Source organism: Aedes aegypti, chromosome 2 (genome assembly GCF_002204515.2).
Source record: "Aedes aegypti strain LVP_AGWG chromosome 2, AaegL5.0 Primary Assembly, whole genome shotgun sequence".
Classification (NCBI taxonomy): domain Eukaryota; kingdom Metazoa; phylum Arthropoda; class Insecta; order Diptera; family Culicidae; genus Aedes; species Aedes aegypti.
Window position 1 is genome coordinate 353,436,368 of NC_035108.1, and position 16,791 is coordinate 353,453,158.

Sequence of the window (16,791 nt, forward strand, 5' to 3'; positions counted from 1 at the left end):
GCGCAACTACGGGGGAACTACCGCGGTCAGTATGGTGACGGACTAACTCGCGGACCGACACTATTTCGTCACTCCTCAGGACTTTTCGAATTACAAGAGAGCTTCACCCTAATCGGCGGCTCCTATCTATAGTTCAGTCAGCACATAAACCCGAACCTGCCCCATCATAATTAGTGCCGACATTCATACAGGCATGATGACGAAGATGATGATGATCGGACACGATGAAAGACGAAGCTTGACGGATCGATGACGCAAAATCTTACACACTAACATTAATATGGTTGAAGCTCTACACTAAATTACCCATTTACTCCGACAAATTTGGCTGCATGCTTTGCCTTGACAATTCGAATTCCCTAATCACTTGTTTTCCGCATATAATAATATTTTTGTGAATAAATATGAAAATATGAAAAACAATCTATAAAAATAAATAAACAATCTAAGTAAATAAATGAACAATATAAATAAATAAGTGTATATGAAAAATATATTTTTTTTAAATAAATGTATAAGTATATGAATAAATAAATGTATAGAAAAATAAATAAATAAATAAATAAATAAATGAATGAATAAATAAATAAATAAATAAATCAATAAATAAATAAATAAATAAATAAACAAATAAAAATAAATAAATAAATAAATAAATAAACTACCGTCGGAGTAAACACAAACAAATATAAACAAAGAGACTTCAACCATTGTACTACTAAATGCAAAATATACGTCACTCAAACACTAATAAAAGTGGAGACAGACATTTATTTTCACATTTAGACATTTAAAATATTCACAAAACAATATATATATTACATAAATAACAATAATTCAGTGTTCTTAACCTTCAACTGGCCTTGCCAACAAATATTTTATTGTGACCTCAAAATGAGCGGTCACAATTATTAGCATTTTTAAAGATTTCTGAAAGATCTCATATATGAATTTCTTTTATAGTTTCTCCGAGTGTTCAAGGATTCCTCCAAAGATTTTTCCTGAATACATTTCATAAAGGATTACTGCAACAGAAATTTTTACCTTTCTAATAAAAAAAAATAAATAAAAATAAAAACATATAACATATAATTTAAACACGGAAAAATATTGAAAAAAAAAATATGTAAGACAAACTGTAAATGCCTGCTAGTTGCAAGTTGATCGAAGTTTAGAAAAAAAATATATTTTGCTTCGATATAGCGTAACCTTGATATAACGTAATGAAAATAAAAATCGAGTTACGTTATATCAAGGTATTACTGTATTGATTTGTCGAATAAACGATGTCCACGCGGACATTTTATTTACCGAGGGGGTGAGGGTAAATAACTATTTTCTCCATGGACTAGTACCCAGTGTTGATAAACTCACTCTCAAATCTCAATCAATACGCTCTCCCTTGAGAGCAAACTCATTAGAGATCTGCTTCGCAAATCTCACGCTTGAGATTTTGATGCAAAATCACTCAATCAACTCAAGCCGTAAACAATGATTCAGTCGCAAAACCCGTCAAAAACTCGTGATACCCAAATGTTGTTGTTTACGTTAGAAAGGATTACTATAATTTTACCAGACTAACAAGAAATTATTGCCGTGTGTGAGTAAACTGTGGAAATACGAGACAATGAGTCAAAAAGGTGGTGGGCCAACTCATCCATAATTTTTTGACTGCTGAAAAATGCCAAGCGTGCGTTTTGAGTTTTTCACAACACTGCTAGTGTTGACTTTTTCGTACCCCCAATCTCTGTCTAAGTTGTCCACGTGGTGTTTGAACGGCCCCTAAAATCCTGTCATTGGATTTGCTAGGCTTAAATGTACTGTGTACAACATTATGTTCCCACATGGTGTTTGTACAGTTTAGTTCATAAGAATGTTCTCCTCTAGTACCAATTCTGCCAATTCCTAATGACATAATTTGATGAACACGCTGCTGCATTGTCGGCTCGAGATCTAAACCTCAAAGGTTTTCTTTGAATTCTGACGGTTTCCGAATTCGAAACGAGTTCTAAAGCTGCTGTTCCTGTCCGATTGGTCCGTACCGAAAAAGGCTGGCTTCCGGTTAACACGTAATTATAGGTTTTTTTTCCTTCTTTTGGTGGACGCAGAACGCTATGCTCCACTGCACACATGTTACTCTATCTCTCGAGAGACGGTAAGCTCCTAATGAAACGGCCAAACCCACCAAGGAAGTTTGTTGACTTTGTGCCATGGGTGCCAACAGATGATGATTTGCGCAGCGGTTCTTCCTTGTTAAAAATAGATTATATAACCCCGGGGGAAGGATGAGGGAGGATCGCTTTCAGCACAATCGATGCACTTCTTTTGTGAACTGGAAGGACCTCCATTCTAACGGTACCTTCGGTCGATTTGGGTCAGGTCCACGAATTTCGTCTAACATGTGCAAACGAAGGGTTCATTGATCGATCGACTGAATTTAAAATTAAGGCTTTCTCCGTTCGGTTTGAATGAAAAATGATTCTCCGAACGTTTATTGTTTTCGAAATTTATTGACAAACCATGTTTGACCTCATCGACGGGTGAGATGATTATTCACCCTAATGGGGTCTATGAGGAAACATGTTCGTGGTTGGAAATGATGCTCTTTGACATTTATTTCGCTCTAATGGCTCGTTAATCATCCTAGGAGAGGCTCCAAAAACCCGAACAAACAATTCATCGCCAAAGAGCGCCACAGGGGGCGCCTCGACTAATAGGACACGTGAATCCCCAATCGATCGATGGACCAATGGAAAAACCAAAAATCGTGCTCCACTCATAATTGTGTTATAATGAGTTTTTAGTTTAATGACCGCCCTCATCTCTCCCTCCATGGGCGTTGCCAGAGGGAGCCAGTGACCCTCTCCCTGGCCAACAGTTCGAATTGTTTCAAATCAAATGGAAATACCAATGATTATGTCACCGCAGGTAACTTCTATTCCGTCCAGCCCTGTCGTCGTAAAATTTGAGCTTCTTAGTCGTCCCTTTTTGAGGAGGGCGTTACTATAGCCCAGAAGGCGCTTCTATTCCCAGGCGTTAATGATGCCTTCTCATAAAAAAGCACAAATATTCTTATATATAGGGATCAACTGTGCCGTTTTCTCGAACGTTGCTATGGGTTTTTGACTTTTAGTCTCATATACAGATCATAAACGAAAATTCAAAAACCAACATTTTAATATATAAAAATTACAAATATCACAAATACGGCAATACACAATCCTAACAAACGAAAACCAGTATGCTTTTGTACGTATTTAGTTTGTGTTCCATTTCTATTAAAATATGGAACGAAGAGATCATACATAGGCTTAAACCTTATCTAGATGAAAAATTTGCTAATGTAAAAAGTTAAAGTTATTTTGACCTTGTATCAATTGAATCTACCATAGCAATGCCTTATATACTACTGTATAATGTCAATCTAAAAACCTCACCGACCGTTTATTTGAAAACGTTAGCCTCAAATTTCAATTTTTTTCTTATGTTCGGAATTTTGTTTTTAAAACAATATATTGTTATTGCATTTCGCTTTTTAAACAAAATTGTGAAAAATTTAAGCAAATTGACTAACAGTTTACGAGTAACGACTATTTACGTTTCTGGTACTCATAGTTTTTACAATACAATTGAACTGTATAATATTTTTATAAATTGATATTTTATTTATTTTTTTTGATAAATTGACTAAAAAGAAAATGGCACTGTACAACATATGATGTTTGCGTTTAATTAGAAATTTGCTCATTCGGTAAATATTATTTGACAGTTTTTGCAGCTGCTCGAACTCAGTTTTTTCTAAGCTTTTTTATGCTGATCTCAGAATTCAAAACGAAGCGCTAACGGTGAAACACGATTTTCTGATAACACTCAAGATGAAGCCAAATTCAAAATGGTCGTCAAAATTATTTTAAACTAGACTACATCTTTCCTCCATGCGTTGTCCTTAAGATTGCTTTGTATTTCAAAGAATATATGAGAAGAAAGATACGTGAGGAAATTCATAGAATTTATAAAAAAAGAGCTTTAGCAAACTGTCAAGCTATGTTCCAGCAATTTGAGTAAACCAAAAAGGCTTCTCCTCTAGTTTTATAAAAATGAAGCTAACTACGACGCAAACTGTAATTGTTATTATGTATGCCGATGGTAACCGCGTATTAGCGATAATTACTCAACCATAACTCGAAATATTTTTTCAACGAAATATTATGCATATTCTTAATTCTAGTAAAACCTGTAGACCTAAGGTGATTATAAAACGAAGCCAAACTTTGAATTTTCAAGTGCACAAGACTGGAGAATCTGACAACAGTTCGCGTTGAAAATCAATCAAATCACTGTAAATTCGGGTGTAATTGATCACCGTGTCACGTGTCAATTTCTTACTTATGGTGCACCAAATTCATTGCAACCTATAGTACAAAACGTTGTCTGTATTAAATAATGTCTAATTGTGTATGGTGAAGTTTTTTGTGTTACAGAATGTTTATTTCTATGAAAATAATGTGAAATTCTAGAATCAAGTTTGTTGTGAAATTGATAGATATCCATAAACTTCTTGTTCTAAACAAGCATTTCGACATGGTGTAAACCTGAAAGTTTGTGAGGATACTAAAAATATATCTCCCAAACAGATTTTACTATCAAAACTCTTACCAATTTGCTCGTTTTGTTGAAAAATTTGATTTTCTGCTACAAAGTAGGGAAATTCTTTGGAAATTGCCTACATTTAGGCGTTGTTCGTGATATTCTTGAAATTTAATTATTGATTATTTCTATAAATATTGCCTCGATAAGAATTTGACAAGCATATTTGAATTCAGGAGGCCCAAATTAAGTATGTAAAGTTAGTTTCAAAACAAACAATAATCACATTGACAAGTGATCAATTTCACCCCGGAATGGGATTCCCCGATTTTTAATTTTAGAGCTGATGTTTGGCACTAACATCACATTTGTTAGAAAATTTCGGTGCATGAGCCAATGAAGTTCACCGTCGTACTTGCTTTCCTGCATTACGTTGTATGGTATTGATAATATTCTAGAAAACATAAACAGAAAACAGTGAAAAATGATCAATTTCACCCGAAATTACGGTACTTGCTTGCTGGTGGTGACAAATGGGTGACCATAGATAGAAGATAGAATCATGATATTTATTTTTTTAAATTAATCAAATAATTAAGTTTACAAATATTTTTTAGAGTTTTTTAAAAGCAGGACATCTAGACCGTTTGAACTGTTATTTTTTTTTACTTTAAGAAGAGGTGTTAGCCAAATATATGGCTTAAATTAAAAATAAAATATCGGTTGAGGTGAGCATCAAAAATCTTTAGGTGATATCAAAATGAAAGAAGTCAACAATTGCTCTGGTTTTCAATAAATTTCGCTATGGTTTTATCTTTTGTAGTTTTACGTTAGATATATTAGGGAATCTTGTAATTGTCAAGTATCAATTACAGAAGGGTTTCAAACTAATTTCATTAAATTTACAAACACGAAAATGCTGCTCTTGATGCATACTTGATTTTGAAAGTTTTCACTATCACATGAAAATTATTGGTCCAAAATAAACAAGAGAATGAGCTGACTGTCTTAAGAACAAATAAATTTCTTCAGCTCTAAGCTTTAACATATTTCATCAAATCTCGAGAGTATTCTTGGGCCTCTTAATGATCACGTGCTTTTATCGAAGGATCTCTCTAGATATTAACCAACAATTTCTTCAATATTACCGAAAATATTAGGGATAAAGCACATAAAGCCCTGTAGGCAAATGCTTTTATATCGTAATACCCATTTAATTAAGGGATTGTGCTACTTTGCCCTAAACAAAGATTTCCCAAATGTCGTTACCTCGAACGTCAGTCCCTTGAATGTCTGTTCTCCGAATATCCCGTTTCACAATTTTCTACATTTCAGAGTAGTAAACGGACCAGTCATTTAGTACGCACACTGTCACTGAGAACTATTCTTGCACCTTCATGAACTGCATCACTTCTCGAAGAGACAGGTCATTCGAAAAAATGAATTCGAGGAAAAGGGTTATTCGGGAAACTGTCATTCGCGGAAACGACATTCGAGGAAAAGTAGCACAATCGTTTGATAAATAATATGAGATAAAATATAGATATTATAAACAACCTATAAAACGGAAAGATCTCACCAATATAAGACATAAATTGCTGGGCTAACCAATACGCTAATCAACATTGATCCTGATTGCATCGCTCATTCCCGCAAGAGCAGATAACGCAACTAAAAGAGCAAATACTACTCTTCACTTGATTTACGTTAGTTAAGGTCATAAAGCAAACACAATTTAATTGGTTTTCGACAGGGCGTTAAAATGCAGCTGATCTACGTGAAATAAAGTATAATACCTTCAGGGCATTGATACAGATTTAAAAATTTGATTGATTTTTACAGGGCGTTGCGATTCAATTCATTGATGTGGACTAAGGTGAAATTACTGCAGGGTGTTGATAGAACTTCAAATAATTTCCAACAGGGCGTTGAGATGTACCTGATCTTCATAGGATAAGGTCAAATTACTCCTGGGTGTTGATATTTCTCAGAATGCATGCAAATTTTAACTTGCAATTGATGTTCTACGAAGCATTAATATGATCTACATGAGACAAGATTAATTACTATACAGCTTGACAATTTCGATTGATACAGGGCATTAAGATGCACCTAAGGTCAAATTACTCCAGCGCATTGATACATCTTGGAATTTTCGATTCATGCCCTACAGATCGTTTAGTTGCACCTGATCTACATAAAATAAGGTCAAATTACTCCCGGGCGGTAATACAGTTTGGAATATTCAATTGATGTCGTAAAGGGCGTTAAGATGTACCTGACTTACATAAGACAAGCTTGGATTATTACACGGCGTTCAACAGGCTAGAATTTGAAATTGATGTCCTAGAGTACGTTAAGATGTACCTAATATACGTGAAAAAAGAGCAAATTAATCCAGGGCGTTGAAATATTTTAAAAATTTCGATGACATCAATCAGAGCGTTAGGATGCACCTGATCTTTTAAGGATAAAGTCAAATTACGCCCTGGAATTGATACTGCTAAGAAATTTCTATTGATTTTCAACAGGGCGTAAATATGCACCAGCTCTCGCAAATATCAATATGGACTAAAGTCAAATTACTTCAGACCGTTGATATCAGCGTTAAGATGTTGTTGAACTACGTGCAATAAGGCCAAATTACTCCAGAGCGTTGCTAAAGCTTGCATTTTTTTAATTGATGTCCTATAGGGCGTTGAGATCTACCTGATCTACATGGTATGAGTTCAAATTACTTCAGGGCGTTGATACAGCTTGGAATTTTCAATTGATATAGGGCATTAAGTTGCACCTGATCTACGTAAAACAAGGTCGTAAGACAAAGAAAATAGATATAAAAAATATGAAGTTGATTTACATGACACGATTCCAACCCAACTAACAATTTTAGCGCTATAAGCCAAGATTATTTGCTTTGTGCTGTATAACAGTTGAATTAAAGCAGCGAACGCTGCCAAAATTGAAAGCCGTTAAAAATAGAACTATTAGCGTTAATACAGCTGTATCGCAAACGATTTGCAGCTATATGTATTAGCTGAATAAACTTCGTCAGTTATCGCTTTTGCTGCTTTCACTAAGCTGTAACTCAACACCGTAAATAGTAGCAACAGGTAGCAACCCAATGATGTGAAATAAAAGTCCCCATTATTATTCCGGCTGCTTCTATTCAATATGATTTGTTATGCTGCTCAATATATAATTAAGAAGCGCTTTATCGTTAGTTATACAGCGAATATACAGCGGTGAGCTGTAAAACAACAACTTGTGATGCATCTATTGCAATTCTATTAACATCATATTTAATTTTCGAAGTAATTCAGGAGCAGTGACCATCATTTAACAGAGAAACGAAATTTCCTAGATTTTCACATTTTATTTTTCGTTAATTATGTAATTTACTCCCCGAACAAAATTAGCAGCTTTCCACTGTATGCCCGTCTGCTTATCTATGCCTAATTGCTATCTTCCACCAGCCGGAATCACCCTCCGGATCCTGCCAAAATTATTATCCGCGGATCGCGCTTCTATAATAAACTGTGGATAGGTTCCGCTTCTCACTGTCCTGCTTCCAGGGTGCCTTCGTTTAATGGTATTTGTAGTTCCTGTGGTGCTTCCGTTTGCCGCAGTTGATGGCAACATCATTCCGCCGACGATGACCTGGAAGAACGGGGCAATTCCCAGCCGCTTGGGTTTTCAGTATTTCTGTTTCCATCTCCAAAAGGCAGCCTTGGCTTCTTGTCACGGTGGCCAAACCTAGCACCCAATTCGATCAACTTCACCAGGCGTATCCGGCTTGCCGTAGTAACGGACAGGATCGTAAGGTCCGTGGATCTTCGGGTTATATTCCGCCGGATAATCACAGAAAATCATCGCGCACTCTTTTAAGCAGCAGTTTCACTCGATCGCAAATCTACACAAACTGTAGGATGTAAACATTGCGTTTGACATTTCACACCCTTTTACAGCCTGATGAAGCCGTGTAAGCGTGGCTATAACATCTTTTACCGTCATTATAGAATATTATATGAACCGTTTTCAATGTAGAACAAAACGGTGTGTTTTCTTTGCCTTCGATATATACTGAGGTGGCAATAAGGACAACGTCAAGACTTGTGGATGCAGAGATCGTGAGTTCGATTCCAGGCGGTGGCAGATACTTTAATTGTGTAACGTTGGTAACATTTAATTCAAATACTTATGATATTAAATTCTGGAAGCTGTGAAACAGCTTGGAATAATATTTAATCGATAATACAGCGAAGCTGTATAAACATTATTCAATAGTTGCGAAATAATTGAGAAAGCGCCTTCCGAAGATCTTACACAGCTACATGTCGTATAACTGTCGAGTTAAAGCAATGATCGGTATGAATAAGAGCTGCCAACACAGCTTGAAAATAGCTGAGTAGATTCGCCAGATTTGTTGGTAAAAGGATCGCATAGAAGCTTTCCTTCGTCTATACAGCGCCTTTACTCAGCATGAAGCCGTATAAAGATGGCTTAGAGAATGTTTACATTTGCACTAAATGTTAGTTGGGAAATTACTCCAGGACGCTGATACAACAGCATGGAATTTTCAATTTATGTCCCACAGGGCGTTAATATGTACCTTAATTAAGATCTACGTAAGAAAAGGTCAAATTACTCCAGGGCGTCATTACAGATTAGAATTTTCAGTTGATACAAAGCATTGAGGTGCATATGATCTACGTAAGACAAGGTCAAATTAGTGGAGGGCGTTTAAACAACTTGACATTTGTCCCACAGTTTGTTAAAATGCACATGGAACAAGGTCAAATCACTCCAGTGCGTTATTAAATCTTGTAATATTCACTTGATGTCCTACAGGGCGTAAAGATGCACTTAGTCTACGTAAAATAAGGTCACATTATACCAGGACGTTGATAAAGCTTGAATTTTCTATTTATGTCCTACAGGGCGCTGAGATGTATTTGATCGATATGGGATTAGGTTAAATTACTCCAGAACGTTGATAGAGCTTGGAGTTTCTATTGAAGTCATACAGGGCGTCAAGATGCACTTGATTTACATGGGATGAGGTCAAATTAATCCATGGCATTTATACAGCTTGATTTTTTTTAATAATGTCCTTCAGGGCGTTAAGATGCAGCTGAACTATATGAGACAAGTTCAAATTACTCTAGGGCGCCGATGAAAATTGGAGTTTTTAATTGATGCAGAGCATTGCACCTGATCTACGTATGACAAAGTCAAATCAGTCAAGGGCGTTTATACATCTTGACATTTATCTCACAGGGCGTTAAGATGCAGCTGATTTACATGGCACGAGTCCAAATTACTCCAGGGCGTTGATAATGCTAGGAATATTCAAGTGATGTGGGGCGTAAAGATGGACGTAAAGTTACACTTGATCTACATAAGGGAGGTAAATTTTCTCCTAGACGTTGATAAAGCTTGATTTTTTTCAATTGATGTCATACAGGGCGTTAGGATGCTTCGGATCTATATGGGACAGAGTAAAATTACTCCAGGGCGTTGATACAGCTTGGAGTTTTCAATTTTGGTCTACGTGGAATAAGGTCAAATTACTCTAGGGCGTTGATACAGCCTGGATTTTTTAATCGATGTTCTACAGGCCTATAGAAATGGCGAAATTAGTCTAGGGCATTGATACAGCTCGTAAATTTCTATTGATTTTATACAGGGCGGTAATATACTCCTATTCTATATGAAGTTCTATATGAAATGGAGTAAAATTACTCCAGAGCGTTGGTAGGTAGAGGTTGGAAATTCTGATTGATATCTTATGGAGCATTCGATTGTTGTTGATTTCGCACATTATTTTTTATGACTTCGGGTGAAAAATTCTTTAAAAATATCTGTGAAAAGCTTCTTAGTCGTCGACTAAGCGCGACTAAGCAGGACGACAGGGCTGATTCCGTCTCCTCTTACTTGATACTTGATGGGCAACAATTCCTTGCTATTGCGTTGAATCTACGCCGAATGAAGAAGCCTTCTCCATTGGACCCGGTCCTGGGCCAATCGCTTCCAGTCGCCCTGAACGTTAAGCGACCTTAAATCCACCTCAACTGCAAAAAGCCATCTGGTGCGCGGCCTTCCACGGAGGCGACGGCCTCTCCCTGATTCTCTGCTGAATATTAGTTTAGCTTGACGTTCCTCCGACATGCGAGCTACATGCCCAGCCCACCGCAGCCTGCCGTGTTTTATACGCTTAACAATATCCATTTCGTTATAGACTTGGTATAACTCGTGATTCATGCGACGCCGCCAGATGCCATTGTCCAATTTACCGCCGAGTATTGTTCGCAGCACTTTACGTTCAAAGACTCCAAAAGCTCTCCGGTCGACCTCTTTCAACGTCCAAGATTCGTGGCCGTACAGAGCTACCGGAAGAATTAGAGTCTTGTACAACGCGAGTTTGGTCTTCGTCTGTAAGCTGCGGGACTTTAGCTGGTTACGAAGTCCGTAAAAAGCCCGACTCGCAGCTGCAATACGCCTTTTAACCTCGCGGGTAACATCATTATCGCAAGTCACTAGAGTTCCAAGGTACACAAATTCTTCAACTACTTCAAAAATATCACCACCTATCACCACCTCACTACCAACATCACCTATGGGCCCACGATGTCTACCAGCGACCATGTACTTTGTCTTCGTGGTATTGATGCTGAGCCCAATTCGCGTTGTCTCCCTTTTAAAAGGCACGTATGCCTCTTCCACGGCTCGGCGATCAATCCCGATTATGTCGATATCGTCCGCAAAACCAAGGAGCATATACGAACGTGTGATAATAGTGCCATTCCTATGCACGCAAGCTCTCCTTATTGCTCCTTCTAACGCTATGTTAAACAATAGGTTTGAAAGTGCATCGCCCTGCTTCAATCCGTCTAAGGTTACGAAGGATGTGGAAATCTCATCCGCAACACGTATACTTGATTTCGATCCTTCCAACGTTGCACGAACGTTATTTCCCACAACTCGTTTCTTTTAACTGAATCGTACGCCGCCTTGAAATCAATGAACAGATGATGAGTCTGCAAGTTGTACTCCCGGAATTTATCGAGGATCTGTCGCAGGGTAAACATTTGATCCGACGTCGATCGGCCCTCACGAAAACCAGCTTGGTATTCGCCGACGAAGGACTCTTCAAGCGGTCTCAATCTGTTGAACAGAATACGTGACATAATTTTGTACGCCGAATTGAGGAGCGTTATTCCTCGGTAATTGGCGCACTCCAATCTATGCCCTTTTTTGAAGAGAGGGCAAATGAGGCCATCCATCCAGCTAGCAGGCAGTTCTTCTTCCTCCCATATCCTTAGTAGAATATGGTGAATTATTCTATGCAGCTGCTCACTACCGTGCTTGAGAAGATTCCGTCTCCTCAATAATGAAAAATCCAAACAGAAGATCAACAGAAAATATGCCTATTTATTATGTATTTCTATCAGTAACACGTCTCCCTCAGATTTTGATTTTTAACTGAACATTTGATTAAAATGATTGATGCATGTTCCGTAGGTTAGATGGCCGTAATAGTGGCAGATCCCAAACCAAAAAAGACTAAGATTATAACGGGTGCGAAGGATGTCAAAAGTAGTTATTTTTACATGAAATATCTTTAAAGGTCGTTTTACAAAACTACACAACAAACGAAGATCCTAGCTACGTCTCTCAATCTTTTACACCGTCTTTCCCAATGCAACAATAAACCTGCAACAACGAGAATACGAGAACATTAAAAAATCGATCATAATGGCCATATTTGCATTTCTTATTTTTTCGCTTACGACGACGATCAAGCCACCTTCCGGGCAGGCCAGCTCCACCATCAAGCCACGAGAGCAGCACATCGAGTTGGATTGGTTGGAAAATAAAATAAATCAGAGAGTTGTGATAATTCTATAATTTATCTCACTCGATTACGGCGATGGAGCCATATCTACTTATATAGGTACGTATGACTTTCCGTTTCCATCTCTGTGTCTGAAGGCAGCGATCACGCGAGCGTGGACTGTACCGCAAATAACCAACGGCCAAAGCCACAAAATGGATCGACTCCTCGACTCGGGAATTATTGCGATTGGTGGGCCGGGAACGGGAAAAGACACCGGATCCACACTCTGGGCGTCATCATAATCAATATTTTTCCAACACAATAATGTGGCTATGATTTGAGCTGTGGGATGTAGTCCGCGACAGGGACGTATTTGGAGACGGAGAAATTGTGAATTAATTTCTTTAAAAAAATAAAAATCATTTATCTCTTTGAGATCTTCAAGGAACACTTCCATTCTTTGAAGAACTCAAAAGTATAAATGATATTTTTATTTATTAGGTTTTACGTCAATTATCTTTGTATAATTATCTTCGCCAGTAATATTACGCCAAATAACTTATTTTGTGGCCAACTCTATTCATTTTCGACTTCGATCCATGCTCTCAAAAATTCCCATGCCATTTGCGAAGCAAACAAATTGATTGGATCTCAAGAAAATCGTACCTCGACGCAACATTTAGCCCCACCATTTCACACCACCATCATCTGGTGATCAACTTGCACGAAATCCTGTTTCAGCACATACACTGATAGGCAAAATAAAGTGCCCACCTCACCAGTTTTCGAATTTCTCTCATTGATTTGGTTCAAATTAAAGTTAACACACTTAAATCTTTTTTGATATTTTATTTTTGATATTCTTTTAAAGTTGCACTTACGAAATTTTGATAAAAAAAAGAATTTTACTCAGAAAATCAATTTGTATTGAAAAAAAAATAGTGACAGAATAAAGTGCCCACTTCCTTCTTGGCCCCAGAAAAGATGATTTAAGAAAAATAAAAAGCAATTTAATAGTTAATGTGTCCTCCTTTGGCCTTAAGGACTTGCTTGAGGCGCTTCGGCATGCTTTTCACCAGGTTTTGTAGGTGTTGTGGTTCTAGTTCTTCCCAGGCGCACTCCAAGGCCTCAAAATAATTATTTTTGTTGGTAACACCAACAGCTCCTGAAGCTCGAGCTGTTTAACCGAAAGCGGCGGGCTCGTGTGTGGTGCAGAGCGCCACATCCAAGGAACGGTGACGCATGGAGGGGGAAATGTGATGGTCTGGGGGTGTTTTTCATGGAGTGGAGTAGGAAGCCTCGTGAAAATCGACGGAATAATGACGGCAGATTCCTACATCAACATCTTGCGGGTGAATCTAAACAAACATTTCACATGAATTAACATAAAAATTGTCTAAAATTACACTTATTTGTTCCACGCGATATATTAAAATTAAACACATGATAACAACTATTAAACACACGGGACATGCTACGCATTGGTTCACGAAGGCCATAATTTGTTCTGGCGGAAGGAATGTTCAGAAATGGATGAAACTCGGAGATTTCGGCGACGAGTGTTTATGTCCAATGAACTGAGTAGCAGCGGGCTGTCTATTGATCCTTGCAAAATGTCAGAGATGAAGCACGCCTTTGCTACATTGCGTCTAGGTTCAAGAAGGTCCAGATCAATAAGTTTGCAGCGGATTTCATAGCTTGGCAAGTTCAGTTGATCTCTCCACCTAAGTCGGCGAAGGGCGAAGCGCACGAATTTGCGTTGAACGGCCTCAATTCGTTGAATCTCGTTCCTGTAGAATGGTGACCATACAACCGATGAGTATTCCAGGATAGGGCGTACAATTGAGCAGTATAAAGCTTTCAGGCAATACACATCGGTGAACTCTTTGCTGAAGCGGGACAGAAAACCCAGCTGCGCAGAAGCTTTCGAGACGATGTAAGCAACATGGTCCTTAAACGTCAGCTTAGTGTCCAATAGAACGCCTAAGTCCTTCACCGTAGTTACACGTTGCAGTTCGACGGCCAAATGAAATCACTGAGCACTTGGACACATTTAGGGACACCCTGTTGATATTACACCATTCTGCGAATATTTCCAACTGATGTTGCAAAAACTCAGAATCTTGCGGTTTATTGATTGTGCAGTAAAGCTTTATATCATCAGCGTAAGAAAGTTTTAGGCAGTCCAGAATAAAATTGACATCGTTCATGTAAAGCAAAAACAAGAAAGGCCCGAGGTGGCTGCCTTGAGGTACGCCAGACCAGACCGAGAAAGGCATTGAAACATGTTCGCCAATTTTGACGGACATGCTTCGTCCAGTCAGGTAGGATTTCAGCTAGAGAAGTATGTTGTCATTCAAGCCCAGTTTGTCAAATTTCGCAATTGCAATTTGATGGTTCATCTTATCAAACGCTGCCGATAAATCGGTGTGTATCGCGTCTACTTGGTGACCAGATTCTATTTGGCGTATCACGAATGAGGTAAAGCAAGTCAAATTGGTTGTCATTGAACGTCTAGACATAAAGCCATGCTGATTTGGCGATATGTAATGAGAGTAGCTCTGAGTTAGTTTGCGAAGAACAATTAACTCAAACAATTTAGATGTTGAACTCAGTGCAGCAATTCCACGATAATTCGAAATGCTCTGTCTAGGGTAGGTGTACCAGTTATGGACATAATGGTTCCCTATTTCGCCATACGTGATAATTTGATTATTTTAAAATTTTTAATCATTCTGTGTGTTTTAGTAGTTTGATATCAAATGAATCTTGATGTTGAAACATTCAAAAATATTAAAAATGTGAAAGTTTTCGGGAAAACACATATGGCCAAATAGGGAACCACTATAGCCATAACTGGTACACTTTCCCTACATCCTTTTTTTAACACTGGAAAAACATAGGAGTGTTTCCAGCAGTCCGGGAAATCGTTAGTACTTAGAGATGTGTTGAATAATTTTGCCAGCGGCGATGCTAGTGAATTCATACAGCGTTTGAGGACTAGAGAAGGTATGCCGTCAGGGCCAAATCCAGTAGACGATTTCAGTTCCTTTCCAGCCGAGATGACCATGTTGTCAGTGATAGTGAACTGCTCTACTGATGCAGGTAGTCGAGGAACATTTGTGGTGGCATTGGCTTAAGATAAGATCGGACACCTGGCTTCTTTAAGTTGTTCTTCTTTTCATCCATGAGCCCAGTTGTGAATTTTCCACCCTTGAGTGTTACGTTAAACAGTGTTGCCATTTGTATGGAAGACGGTACACTATTTCACAAAAAATATTTCCTAATTTTTATTTATTTTTTAATTGTGGTGATTATGTGAATTATAGTGTGTCTCTTCTTCTTGGTATTACGTCCTCATTGGGACAGAGCCTGCTTCTCAGCTTAGTGTTCCATTTGCGGATTTGGATTCCCTTTAAGTCCTTTAAAAAACACTCAAGGCAAGTACAAAACGAACTAATTGAAGCCCAATACGACCAATCTAACACTGCACAATCTGCATCCGGCAGTCAGCTTAAAAAACGGTATGTCCTTCTCATTTTTCACGCAAATCTTAATCCACTCGTTACGCACTTTCGGGTCCTTCGGGAACCGATAAAAATGGTGATCCGGATGAGATTTCCTGCTCCGTATACAGTTAAAGGCTTTGCACTTATTTTCGATCTGATTTCGTTTCACTTTTTTGTTAGGTTTACATCGGTCGGCTACGAAATTTTATGCACAACCGCAAAAAAAAAAAAAAATTACGACCCAACATAGTAATCCGGCAACACGGGCAAAACCAAAACAAACGCATCCGATGGTAACTTTTCACACGCAGCCACACACTCGCAGACCAAATTCAACCAATCAGCGACTGGATCACAAACTGGATTCAATTTTATTCCCAGTTGTCCTATCTTTATCTTAGGCATTGGCTATGTCTTGAGGGTGGAGATGCTCATTGATGAAAACGTTGCTGAACTGGGTGCGAAAAAGATTTGCAATGTCCATGGTGGAATTGAATTCGTTCAGGCCGTCGGTCATCGTAGAGGGCAATCCGACCTCCTTTCTTTGCTCATTTACATAACGCCAGAAACTTTTAGGGTTAGTTTTAAGGCGATTTTGCAAACGATTTTGGAAAGAGTTGTACAGACAATTATTGAGTTTCTTGTATTCGGCATTCACTTCCATGTATGTGTTGGAGAGCAGGTACATCACACACCCTGTAGTGGAGATGTCGATGGGTAAGAATTGTAGAGGTAGTACTTTAAGTGAATGAATTGTAGATATCTTTACCCAGACATGAAATAAAAGAGAGGTGCTGACGTGGTAGCAATATCAGTCAGTAGCCTGCGGTGTGGAGCGAATAGCCTTGTTGTGTT